This window comes from Eleutherodactylus coqui, chromosome 13 (assembly GCF_035609145.1).
Source record: "Eleutherodactylus coqui strain aEleCoq1 chromosome 13, aEleCoq1.hap1, whole genome shotgun sequence".
NCBI classification, from domain to species: Eukaryota; Metazoa; Chordata; class Amphibia; order Anura; family Eleutherodactylidae; genus Eleutherodactylus; species Eleutherodactylus coqui.
Window position 1 is genome coordinate 41,687,057 of NC_089849.1, and position 13,083 is coordinate 41,700,139.

General features: G+C 47.3%; 2 protein-coding genes across 4 annotated transcripts in view; one reads left to right on the top strand and one right to left on the bottom strand.

Annotated features, from left to right (window-relative positions):
* The window catches only part of GRB7 (growth factor receptor bound protein 7), a 99,246-nt gene that overhangs the window by 73,833 nt on the left and 12,330 nt on the right, over positions 1–13,083 (bottom strand). The gene's annotated exons all lie outside the window — the stretch shown is intronic.
* The window catches only part of LOC136587914 (E3 ubiquitin-protein ligase TRIM39-like), a 71,916-nt gene that overhangs the window by 1,140 nt on the left and 57,693 nt on the right, over positions 1–13,083 (top strand). The gene's annotated exons all lie outside the window — the stretch shown is intronic.

The window sequence follows — 13,083 nt, forward strand, 5'->3', positions numbered from 1 at the left end:
CCATGTATAAGCCTCTCCTCTTCTGTCTGTAGCTTGGGAGGGAATTAGGAGCTGAGCTGCACGTTTCGGTAAGAGATGGGAGGGTACAGGTTGGGTGAGGGAGGGCACAGAGTATGGGCACGTTGGGCATTCTAGGACGCAAAACTGCTTGGGGAAAATCCGCCGCGTTTTACGGAACAAGCGACGTGGATGAACTTTCTAAAAAAAACATCTGTAGCCGCAGATCAGAATGCGCAGCATGAACTGACCGATGGCGGGGACTTGAAATCCGCAGGACGCTGATTTATGCTGCAGATTTCGGCAGAGGGTTTCAGCTTTTGTAATGCAAAGGTTGAAACCCGCACTAAAATTTGGGGCAGAATCTACACCGCTTAGGGCTCCTGCACACGGAGGGAAATACGTTTGCGCAAACAGCATGTACGTCTTAGAATCCATTGATTTCAATGGGTTCGCTCACATTACTCGCTTTTGCGCACGCTTTTCTGTCAGGTGAAAAAATATGTGACATGCTCTATCTTTGTGCGCATTTGCGTACCAAAGGACCCATAGGACCCTATGAGGGTCCGCGAATGTGCACAAACTCCCCAAGAATATGCATTAAAAACGGCGTAATTGCGCAGCCACCTCTCAGGATGCTTTAAAGTTTGCAGCTAATTGCAGAGAAGGCACGGCAGACATTTTGGAGATTGTTTAGTATCATTCCAACCGAGTTGAGATGGAGACGCTCATCAATTTAGTAGATCAGAGGCCGGCACTCTGGGACACCAGGGATGAACCCCGAACCGCCGACTCCTCCTTCTACGAATATCGTCCGCCATCTCATGTGACGGCCAAATCTGCGCGACTGCAACTAAGGCAATAGAATATCCTCGTCACCAGAAGACGTCGCCATCCTCAGTAAGTCTCTCACAGACCCAGAAAGTAGCGGAAGCCCCGCAGGATGGCGTCACGCCGCACATGTTGACTGTTTATGGGTGAATTCAGGGGGTCAATGATGACGTAGTGCTAGCGTGTTTTTATGCGAGCGCAAATGCAAAGCTAAGGGTCCCACTCTTAGCTAAGGGGCTTGTTGGAGGATTCAGGTCAGTCTGTGCGGGCCTGTAATGTAATATCATGATGAATTGTGCCGAATGACAAATTCAGCTCTGCTGTGTTACACAAGTCGTTTCTGCAGCCTTTATAGCCAGAACAGACTCAGGTAATTGAAACTCCTCTGTCACATGGCTCAAGCGTTCTACAACTTCTCTTAGGGCGGACTCACACGAGCATGTTTGGGCGCTTAGAATCTACGCGCACAATGCGCAGAGAGTAGAATCCATTGTTTTCAATGGGTTAATTCTCATTTTCGCTTTGGTGCATCCATTTTGCACATGCCCTCCCCCCCAAAAAACGTAGCACGCTCTATTTTGGTGCGCATTTGCACACCTAAGGCACCATAGGAGTCTAAGGGAGGTGTGCAGCTGATACCGGAGTAATACTCTGCGCAATTTTGTGGGGAATAAAAAAAAAAAAAAATACAGTAAAATGTGCAAATACACATAGCAGGACCTTCACTGCGCAAAAGGTTGTACTATCCAGTGCATTTTTGCGCCTACGCCTGTGTGAGTGTGCCCTTAAGCTGCACTCTATGCACAATTAGGGGGTCTGTTTATACGTAGAAGAATGATGCGGATTCTCCGAAGTAAAAATCCACACCAAAATCTGTGCTAAAATCACAGGGAGCAGGGGGGGGCATCCATGTGATTTCGCCCTGCGTGTGCAAAAACTACCATAAAATGCGCCAATACATGTACATGTCTACTTTGTTCACGGCGTAAATGCATTGTGCTGAAGCGAGGGCATATGTCCATCTGAAGGAGCCCCCACACAATCCCATAGACTGTAATGGGCAATATTCGCCCACAACACGGACTAAAGTAAGGCAGAATGTGATTTTTTTTCCCCCATGTGTAAAAACCACACATTTGAATACACTAATGCTAATCAGTGGTTTAAAAAAACTTATATGCACCAAAATGGCGCATACACTTGCAGTGAGGATGGTGCGTTTTCACAGACCAAAATTGCATACGCCCGTGTGCATGAGGCCTTAGGCTGCATATACTGCGCCACTGATTTCACGTGGGACATGAGACCCCATAAAAACTAACACAGCTGGTAAATGGACTCTGAAAATCCGTATCTTCTCATACTTTGGTTTTGGCAGGAGTTAACCCCACAACCAGCACAAAGTGGTCTGACCTCCGTTATCTGCATCTTCTGATATGGCTTTAAGCCCATTCACATGGCTGGATTTTCAGGCCGAGTGTTGTCTGTGTATTCCATAGATAGTACACAGGATGATAACCAATGAGGCTATTCACAGCACTGTAGTTTCTCACGGCTCCTCAACAGGGGTCTCACTTACTACCTGTTACATACTGTACTATGAATTATTAAGAAATTATAGCACCAGTGTTTCTGGTGGTGCACTACACAGCTCTGCTACATGCACGTCACACACACAGCTCGGTTACATGCACGGCACACACACACACAGCTCTGGTACATGCACGTCACACACACACACAGCTCTAGTACATGCACGTCACACACACACAGGCCTTCTACACGCAGATCACACACACAGCTCTGGTACATGTATGTGACACACACAGCTCTGGTACGCGCACGTCACACACACAGCTCTGGTACACGCACGTCACACACACACAGCTTGGTACACGCATGTCACACACACACACAGCTCTGGTACACGCACGTCACACACACGCAGCTCTGGTACACGTACGTCACACATACGCAGGTCTGGTACACGTACGTCACACACACGCAGCTCTGGTACACGCATGTCACACACCTCTGGTACACGCACGTCACAAACACACCTCTGGTACACGCACACCTCTGGTACACGCACGTCACAAACACACCTCTGGTACACGCACACCTCTGGTACACGCACGTCACACGCACACCTCTGGTACACGCACATCACACGCACACCTCTGGTACACGCACGTCACACGCACACCTCTGGTACACGCACGCCACGCACACCTCTGGTACACGCACGTCACGCACACCTCTGGTACACGCACGTCACGCACACACATCACACATGCCTCTGGTATATACACATCACACACACACCTCTGCTACGTGCACATCACACGCACACAAAGCTCTGCTACATGCATGTCAGACACACACACACAGCTCTGCTATATGTACGTCACACACATAGCTTTGCTACAGGTACATAACATACAACTTTGCTACAGGTACATCACATACAGCTCTGCTACATACATTTTTCATCCCATACAACAGGGATCACAACCAGCACAGCAGAGTCCTACACACACTGATAACCCCCTGGTCATGTGACGCCGGACTACTCCCACACAGGTGACTGATCACGTCGATGACATCATCACAGTTCCTGTAAGCACATTGTTGCTGTCCGACTCTGCAGGTTTTTAATAAAGTGAAGGACCTGTGATAATGTCACTGTCATGTGATCAGGGGTGAGGCTCAGAGCCCTGGGTGACTAATCTCATGTAACTCACAAGGTCACTCACTTACAGGCAGGTGTTTGTTAGTATTCCATAGCAACTGAGGCCGCAGGGGGTTTGTAGGGGATGTAGACCACCCGTAATCTTCACAGGCATGAAGGACCTGTGATGATGTCCCTGTCATGTGATCAGGGGCAGAGCATGTAACTCACTCACAGACAGAGTCGAGGTGACTGATCACACGACAGTGACATTATCACAGGTCCTGTAAGCACACGGCTGCTGTCAAACTCTGCATGTTTTATGCTTTAGGACCTTCGATGAGCATGTAACTCACTCACCGGCAGGTGGTCGTTCGTATTTTGATAGTGGTGGTAAGAAAGCATATTACTGCCATGAAAGCCTGTTGCTTGATAGGACTAAAAAAATTTTTTTTTCTTGTAATGTTTAAGGGCTTTTTCACGTATGAATATGTTTTACTCCCGTTGTGCGGCGGTGATAATCACGACCGCATAACGAGACAAAACAAAACCATTGATTTCAATGGTTTAGTTTTCATTAGCGGTATTCTTGCCCATTAATAGAATGGCCCAACAGGGTACTAAAGCTTCCATGCCCACTTGTATCACATCTTGTATCCAAGCTAGAGGTGGTACAACAGGGTATTAGAGCCTCCATGCCCACCTGTATCACATCCCTTATCCAAGCTACAGATGGCCCAACAGGGTACTAGTGCCTCCATGCCCGCCTGTATCACATCTGGTATCCAAGCTAGAGGCGGTACAACAGAGTACTAGAGCCTCCATCCCCGCCTGTATCACATCTGGTATCCAAGCTAGAGGCAGTACAACAGAGTACAAGAGCCTCCATCCCTGCCTGTATCACATCTGGTATCCAAGCTAGATGCGGTACAACAGAGTACTAGACCCTCCATGCTCGCCTGTATCACATCTGGTATCCAAGCTAGAGGCGGTACAACAGAGTACTAGAGCCTCCATGCCCACCTGTATCACATCCCTTATCCAAGCTACAGATGGCCCAACAGGGTACTAGAGCCTCCATGCCTGCCTGTATCACATCTTGTATCCACGCTAGAGGCGGTAAAACAGAATACCAGAGCCTCTATGCCCGCCTGTATCACATCTTGTATCCAAGCTAGAGGCGGTACAAAAGGGTACTAGAGCCTCCCCTCAAGGGGTCAGTTTTCCATAATAAATAAATCACCCATTTGCTCTGATATTAATCACCCTTTTCAATGATACAATCACACATAGAATGTTCCTTCCATTCCGACAACTACTTCTACGGGAGGATTGGTTTTCTGACGATGAGTGTAAATATATATACACATACACAAAGTATAGGAACGGGAGGAGCCAAGGCTCTAATAATGAAGTAATGCCGTTAATAATGGTGATGGACGGCACCAGTGACTCATCTCATTAAGACATCTTAATAACCACCACAGAGTGACAAATTTACCTGCCGCTCCCATCACAGGTAACAATGAGAGAACAGGAGGGACGCGCAGGATTAAAAAACATGTATGGGATTAGAAAAACATGGCTGCTATTGTTCCAAAACAGCGCTACGCCTATCCCCGGCCGCTGCCTGGTCTCGAGCTCAGCTCCGTGCGGGTATGATTATTCATTGTCTGTTTTACCACAGAAGTCACCATTTTGATGAATCAATTCCGTGGTGAAAATTCATGGCATTTCCGCAAGAAATACAGCATGCTTCCGAATGGAAAATCCGCAGCATGACATTCCTCAGTTGCAGATTTTTTTCACTGTAAGGCTGGGTTCACACAGGGTGGATTTGCCACAGAAATTCCGTGCGGAATTTCGCTGCGGCAAATCCGTCTGCAGCTGCTAATCCCGGGCTTGGCCGGCTATCTGGACAAAATCTGTGAAAAATTTCGTCCACACAGAACAGCCAATCCGTCGCGGCAAAGCCAGCAGAAGCTGGCGCTGTGGCGCCGATTTCCCGTCCGCAGCATGTCAAGTTTTTTGCCCTGTTGCAGCTGCGCTCTCCTCTATGGGAGCGCCGGCCGCAACGGAAGAGCGTGCGGCCAAGACGCTCCAAAACCCACAGCTAAGTGCCGCAGGTTTTGAAGCAACGCTTTCCTGGTGGAAATCTCGCATTTTTCGGAGTGACCAAACCGTTAGATTTCCGGCAGGTTTTCCACCATGTGACAACCCAGCCTAAGGGCTTATTCAGACAACCATGTGCGCAAATCTGCTCGCCTCAGCGCAGTATATTTGTGTAGTAAGTACATTGTGCAGGAAAGATTGGGCAGCCTGTCTTCCCGCCTCTTTTTTCGAACTCCTGCACTCTGAAGCAGAATTTTGAACTGCCGGCGAGAGGTCTCCCTTGTTGAGGCGCCACTACGCTCCGTACTGTCGAGTATAGTTGCATCTACAGCAATGTGTTTTAGCCCTCTAATGAGGTCCAGATGTGTTCTGTTTTTACAAAACTGCACATCTGCGCAGATCCCATAGACTTCTATGGGTGTCTTTGCTGCGCAATACGCACAAGGATAGAGCATGTCCTGTTTTTTTTTTGCGTACGTATTTCAGGCGCAAAATACGTTCATAGAAACAAGCCCTTTATCATAAATTGGTTCTATTCTCTGTGCATTGTGAGCGTATATTTTATGCACGCAAATACAGTCATCCGAATAGGCCCTAAAGGCTCATTCACACGGGTGTATTTGTGCACCGTATTACGCGCGTATTTTTATACACGTAAGGGCTCATTCACATGGTTGGATTTTACATCAGTATTTTGTGATCCAAAACCAGGAGTGGAAAGAAAGTATAATAGAGAGATTTGCATGTCTTCCGTATTTTGGACCTGTTTCTGGTTTTGGCTTACAGACTACTGATATACAATACGCCCGAGTGAAGGAGCCCTGCGGGCGGCCTTGCACGGATGTATTCGCGCAGGCTATTTTGTCGCACGCAATACGCAGCAAATAGAACCCATTGATTTCAAAGGGTTCATGTTCAGGGCTCTCTTTTGTGTACATGTTTCACTCGTGCGAAAAAAACCAAACACGCCATGGTCTATTTTGGTGCGTATTTGTGCACCAAAGGTCCCTAATGCAGTCTATATATACGCACACATAAAAAGCGTTTTTTTACCATTTCTGCCTTCTCTCTTGCAGGCTACACGGCGCTCAATGAGCACTATACAGGGAATAGAAGAACCGGAAGTGCAGCTTCCCACAATTCAACCTGGAAATCACGTGATTCCTAGGTGCCCCCTGCCATGGAAGAGCTGCAGGGTCTTACCAGACCAGCTCTGCCAGTGACTACAGGAGGATGTCTTCCCCTGTAACTGCACCTCCTATGGATGCTGCACCTATGGATTTCCCAGCTACAGGGGAAGAGTGTGAAATAAAAAAAAAAGAAGTAAAAAAAGACAATAAACGATAAAACGTTTTATATATATATATGTATGTGTATATGTATATAAAAGGAAATCCACTGACAACGCCAACCAAAACCGTCACTATATGCGCCCAGTAATCTAAGACTATACAAACTATCTATCAAAACGTCTGAAACAAGATGAGGAACCCATTCCTGCACTTTATTTTAGCGTACATATACTAATTGGAAAAAATAAACTATGAGTTAAAAAAAGACTATTTTTTTTGCTTTTTACCCCATTAAAACTAAAAAAAATGCAGTGAAAAAAGACAAAAACAATAGCTCTATATGACACGGGGAAAAAAACTGCAGCATTCGCTTACATTGTACTGCATATTGCTGCGGGATTTCAGCTTGCATTCCGCGGCCAGAACTCTGCAGCAGTTCCGTTCTGTGTGAACTCAAATGAGTAGATGAGGTTGAGTTGCAATACCACACACAAACTGTGCACAGGTGTGGCGCTCTCTAGAAAAGAGCAGCCATGTTATTTGCTTAAAAGGAACCTGTCACCTCCTATATGCACCATAAACTGAGGGCTCCTTCACACGGGCGTATGTGCGCATGAAATTTATGTGCGGAATATGCATTTGCGCACTAAAAGTCTCCACAGAAATCAATGGTGGCTGTGCAAAGGTGCATGCAATATGCTGGGAGGCTTGTGAAACACTGTGAAATTGTACAGGAAAAAGAACTTATCGGGAACTCGGACTAATTAGCCATTTCAATCGATGCGTCTTTGTTTACTGCTGGCGAATGAACACGTCATGTAGGCGCAAAAAGTACAGTAAAGTATATAGATGTGCATCGCTCATTCCACAACCACACCGCACTCAAGCGAGGGCAAATATGTCTCCACTCGTGTAAAGGGGGCTTTATACTTACCTGGCTCTCCGCTCCCTCGCTGTCACTCCTGTAAAGTTGGCGTTCCGTCTGTCAGGGCTTAATCACGCGACCGTTTTTACACAGGTTCTTGCGCAACCATGCGAAGCATTGGATTTCAATGGCTTCATTCAGACGAATATTTTTTTCCGCGTAAAATAATTGCGCACGAAAATATAGGACTTACGTGACCATTCTTGGCCGTATATTTTAGACGGTGCGTGAAAAGATAGGTGTTGTCCTATCTTTTGTTGTCATACGCAGCGAGCTCCCATAGACTTCTATGGTAGCTGGAAAAAAAGGGAAGGGGAGGAGTTACCTTGGGGACAACACTGGGAAAACAAGACAGCTGTCCGTAATTAGGCATTAACCTTTTCCAATCCACTGTCTGACATCTGAAGACATTATGATTTAAAGCTGTACAGCTCCGATGTTGGAAGACGTCCGTCGGGGTTCTCTTACTGTTTATTGCCAGCCACTCTGCTGTCAGAGCCTATCCAACGTGTCACCTCATGCAGTACTGGCTTTAGCCAGCAGATAGTGCCGTTTTATAATGGCAGAAACAGAGCTGTGGAAAATCCATTGTGCGTAAATGCATGCCAAGGGTGTGCCCACATGGGGCAGATTTGCTGTGGAGTTTTTGCCACAGAAACTCATCAGCTGAAAATCCTCCCCAAAGCCGCTCCAGTCGCTGCAGATCTGGATGCAGATTTCATTCCCGCATTTGAAGAGGTGGAATCTGCACTGAAAATATGCAGCATAAATTGACATGCTGCAGAATTAAAATTTGCAGCACAGGCTAATTCTGCTGCGGATTTCCTTCAGAATATTTCTTCTCATCCGCATGGGTTTTATTGGAAATGCTGACGGAAATTCCGCACGGAAGATCGGAAGCATTTCTGCCCCTTGTGAGTGTGGCCTTGTGATATATTCACACACAGTTGCTAGGTCGGCACCAGCTCAGTTCAGGATGGCGATGACAGACGGAGACAGAGGCAGCATTTTTTCTACACAAATGTAACTTTTACGCAATGAACTGTTATTTTGCGTCACTCCATAGGGGGGTATTTGTACTTGGACACTTGTAACGTATGTAGTGGCCCAGTACATGCTTTGCTGGCCCCCTCCATAAATGTCATATGTGTATGTCTTATGTAGATGCTCTGTGCAAAACTGTCTTGTCATTCTGTTATGTGTATTGCACAGCTGCCGCAAATGAGAGGTTAATGTCTGGTGTGAGATATCTGTCTGTACAGAGCCACATGGGGGCACCTGCAGCCCTCATGTGGTGAAGATGGAAGAAGAGGAGAGATTTCCCACACACCACCAGAAATGCTTCTAGAGGAGTGAGCCCCCAAAAGAGAGAGAGCATGAGTTGAGCATGCATATTCCCGTGGCGTGGGCCAGTGCAGAGGTACTATTTTCTTACTTGTTCACGCCTGCGGATCCTGAAGTCTGGGACCGCAGGGTGGAGGTGCTCCTCTTCAATTCTTTTCACACATGGGCGTCCGGAGTTTGGATCACCATGTGGAGGTACTCCTATTCAAGTCTGTCTATGTGATTATCTTTACCTGCACTTGGAAGTACTGTCTATGTTGCCTTGCATTGTTGAAGTTATACTCAAGACAAGATATTTCAGGCCCTGACCGTTCCCAGGGACCTGAGGTGCTCTATGATTGTCTGTGGCTCAATTATTTCCCCGCCGATGTTCATGCCGTTTAATACCGTGACAACCGCAATCCCTGTTCTATCATCTTTTGGGCATCTCTATCCTAGGGGTGTCTGGAAGAGGCCCAGAGCTGCTCCGGCCTTGGCTGCATGCGTCCCTCCGGGAGGGAGCGTTAGGGGCTGCCATTACAAGCCAGCATCTTGCCCTCTCAGCTCCTCAGCGTATGCCATGTGTCCGAGGTCACCGTACGGGACCCTGCACATAGATCTCTGTATGTCGGTGCACTGCAGCACATGGGTCCAATACACCCTAGGTGCAGGGAACATCTCCTTTTCTTTTCCCTCGGAGTAACAAGGCACGTCGCACATTTCAGTCCCATCCACCATACTTGTACTGCACATACGCGTCATTGTATTCCGTATTACCAAAGGTCTGCAGCATGTCAGCAACGCGGCCTAGAGCACCATAAGTGCCAGAGTATGTCCCATATTCCAGGAGCCGCGTGCCCCTGCGGCCTCCCATGCACCGTAGTTCCGAATCAACATCCTTGTCATATATTCACCGTCTTTCATACACTTTAGGCCTCTTTTACACAGGCAACGCAATATCACCGCAAGAAGATCGCAGCAATATCGCATCACGGGGCCGTGCAATATTGCTGCGTTTCCTCATGGCGATACCGCGATTTTGTCGCACCATGTGCAAGGATTTTCAGGGGGAAGGGTAGGATGAGGCTTGAAAAATAAGCCCTACCCCGAAAATAAGCCCTAGCTGCAGAAGAAAAAAAGAATACAAAAACATTTTGTCGCCCGTGTGACACAGACCTAACTCTCAACACGTCTCTTCCCCATTAACTACAGTCCAGCATAACGGTGCCTTCACACTTGCGATCGTAATATCGCTGGGGTTTTTTAGCGCAAATGTCAGTAGGACTTTCAAATATTAAAAACGGATCACAAAAAAATCGCAAGTTGGTGCTTTGCGATTTTTGTGCGATGTGTTTTTAACATTAGAAAGTCCTGTTGACATCTGCGTTAAAAACGCAGCGATATTACGATCGCAAGTGTGAAGGCACCCTTACTATGCTCCCTTTGAGGTGATAGTTTCCCAGTCCGAACGCGTCCTTCATAGTCTCTATAGCATGCGCACTACTGTTGTTGGACCAGTCTCGGTCAGCTAGTTCCTGGCTCTCGGATCCACATCGCTGTTATCTACTGTGTCGACCGCGTTCCCTGCAGGAAGGGAGACTCGCTCTCCTTCCACCCGATCTGCACAGTCTATCAGCCGGTTTCCTGTCTCTGCCGGCCAACCAGGTACTGGATCGGATGGGACCAGCGGCTACTCTACAGTGCTGATGGGCGATGCTACCCCCTTACATGTTCAACACCATATAGGCAGGCATTGCAGCTGCTCTCCTTCCACTCCTCTAACTGCAGCCTGAAAGAGTGTCCCATGTGTGAATGCGGCTGGCCGTGCTCGGTAAGCACTCTCCGCCCAATCAGATGAGCCACGAGTGCGTACATGACCCCTTGGGCTTGCTTCACACACTTAGCTCTTTGGCAGGGAGCCACCCCACTACTGTATCAAGGACATATTCCTAGAACTGCTCCTGTGGAAAAGCACAATGCTGCATGTTAAAAAGGCAAAAACATCACTTTGGACGCAACGTACGTTTTTTCCTGCTGTCTTTGTGTCCTACTTAGGTCAATGGAGGTAAAACACTGCAAAGTGCCAGGGATAGGCTTCTGCATGCAAAACCCAGACTCCCCGTAGTTCTACTCAGCCAAGCTTAGATCACTGATCATAGTAGTGGATCTGGCCGATCTATGTAGAACCGCAGACGGGCCAGATGCACTACTATGCGAAACCAGTCTAAAGACCGCCATTCACATTAGACTTTAGCTGTCTGAATTGGGACTGGACAACTCGCGTGTGTGAGGGCCTCATCACTATATGCAAGAGAATAAATGCAGCTCATGCAGTACTTGGAAAAAATAGTACGAAATCATGAGCTTTTAATTGAAAATTACTAAAAATATTTTGATGTGAGACGACAGCATGTGGCGGTGTAGTTATTCCTCTGACGCGTTTCCGAAGGGCTTAATTCTGATGCAATCGCCTTTTTACGGCATCCGTTACGGCATCTGCATTCGGAAGCCTGGCATGAAAGGGAGGGGGTGCTCAGCTGTTGGATAAGAGCCTGGCACCTAGTCAGTGCGAACGCGGCATGCAAAAGGCTGACATAGGGAGGGGGCACCCTTTCTCACTCATCGGACCACCGTGATGTGATCACGGGGTCCTAATGGGTTGCTGTGGTACCTGGAGGCTTGAATATGGCCTCCAGGTCTGCCAGCTACAGTGGCCTATGAGGCTCAGGCTCCAGGCTTGATCAGACGATCGTATATACACAGGTATTTCGGCACATAAAACGTGACCATGCGAAGCAGTGATTTCAATAGCTTCATTCAGACAAACTATATATTTCCACGTAAAATAATCGAGTGAGAAATAATTGGACCTATGCGACCATTTTCAGTTGCCTTTTTTATACAGCCCTGTCTCGCCCTATCTTTTCATGTGATACGCAGCAAGCTCCCATAGACTTCTATGGCAGCAGAAAAAAGGGAGGGGGAGGGAGTTACCCTGCGGACAAAGAAGACAGCCGGCCCTAATCAAGCATTAATTGGACACTCATAATTTTTTACAATGATGAAATGAAGTTAGGAAATTGTGTAGCATTGCTGTAATCGAGCAGGATGATACATTAGGAAAGGTTATGATGTCATGAAGTTATAATTAGAGATGAGCGAGCGTACTCGCTAAGGCAAACTACTCAAGCGAGTAGTGCCTTATGCGAGTACCTGCCCGCTCGTCTCAAAAGATTCGGGTGCCGGCGGGGGAGAGCGGTGAGTTGCGGGGGTGAGCAGGGGGAAGTGGGGGGGGAGAGAGTAAGAAAGAGATCTCCCCTCCATTCCTCCCCGCTCTCCCCCACCACTCCCCGCCCCCTGCCGGCCCCCGAATCTTTAGAGATGAGCGGGCAGGTACTCGCATAAGGCACTACTCGCTCGAGTAGTTTGCCTTAGCTAGTACGCTCGCTCATCCTTAGTTATAATGTTCATGGCCACCTTATGGGTTGATAGTTGGGGAAATGTTGATATGTAAGTGCCCTCTTCACGTACCCATAGTAAAGCTGAATATGCCCATTGGGTCAGGCCAGTGAGAGCAATATACCATTTTATGCCTCCTTATCTCAGTTGACTATTTAATCTGCCGTCTGTAACTCTAGAAGTGAATCATTTCACCTGTGATTCATTTGGTACAATTATTATGTCATACAAGTAGACACGTTGTCATCTTCTCACTTTCGCCTGTGGGCGATTAAGGTTTTCCAATCTTGTTGCTACTTATTCTGCAAGTAAAATATTTGCATTGAGCTGCTATGTAAATTATGTCCATACCTAGGATCGATCACTGATGGAATGGCGGTAGGTGAAAACACACAGGAGATAGCTAAATACAACACATAGCAAAATGAAAAAGCTTGCCCTTCATGTTGTTAATGGGGTTGTACCAAGAAATC